Raw genomic sequence first — 548 nt, 5'->3', positions numbered from 1 at the left:
AACAAAAACAGAAAAATAACAAATGTTGGTGAGAATAGGGGGAAATTGGAAACTTATCCATTGCTGGTGGGAATGCAAAATGGCACAGCCATTGCGGAAAATAGTGTGGTGATTTCTTAAAAAATTAAAAATAGAACTACCATATGATCCAGCAATTTCACTCTTAGGTATATATTCAAAACACTTGAAAGCAGAGACTCAAACAGAGACTAGTATACCAATGTTCACCGCAGCACTATTCACAATAGCCAAAAGGTGGAAAGAACCTAAATGCCAGTCAACGGATGAATGGATAAACAAAATGTGGTACGTGCATACAATGGAATATACTTAGCCAGGAGGAGAAATGAAGTCTTGATACAGGCTACAATATGGATGGAGCTTGAAGACATTATGCTGAGTGAAATAAGTCAATTACAAAAGGATAAATATTATATGACCTCACTTATATAAAAGAACAAGAACAGTCAAATGTATAGAGACCAAAGTTTATTAGTGGTTACCAGGGGTGGAGTGGGTGGGTGGGGGGAGAAGGGGAGATTATTGCT

The sequence above is a fragment of the Trichechus manatus genome, unplaced genomic scaffold (assembly GCF_000243295.1).
Source record: "Trichechus manatus latirostris isolate Lorelei unplaced genomic scaffold, TriManLat1.0 scaffold00207, whole genome shotgun sequence".
Taxonomy (NCBI): Eukaryota; Metazoa; Chordata; class Mammalia; order Sirenia; family Trichechidae; genus Trichechus; species Trichechus manatus.
This window is presented reverse-complemented; position numbering follows the sequence as displayed.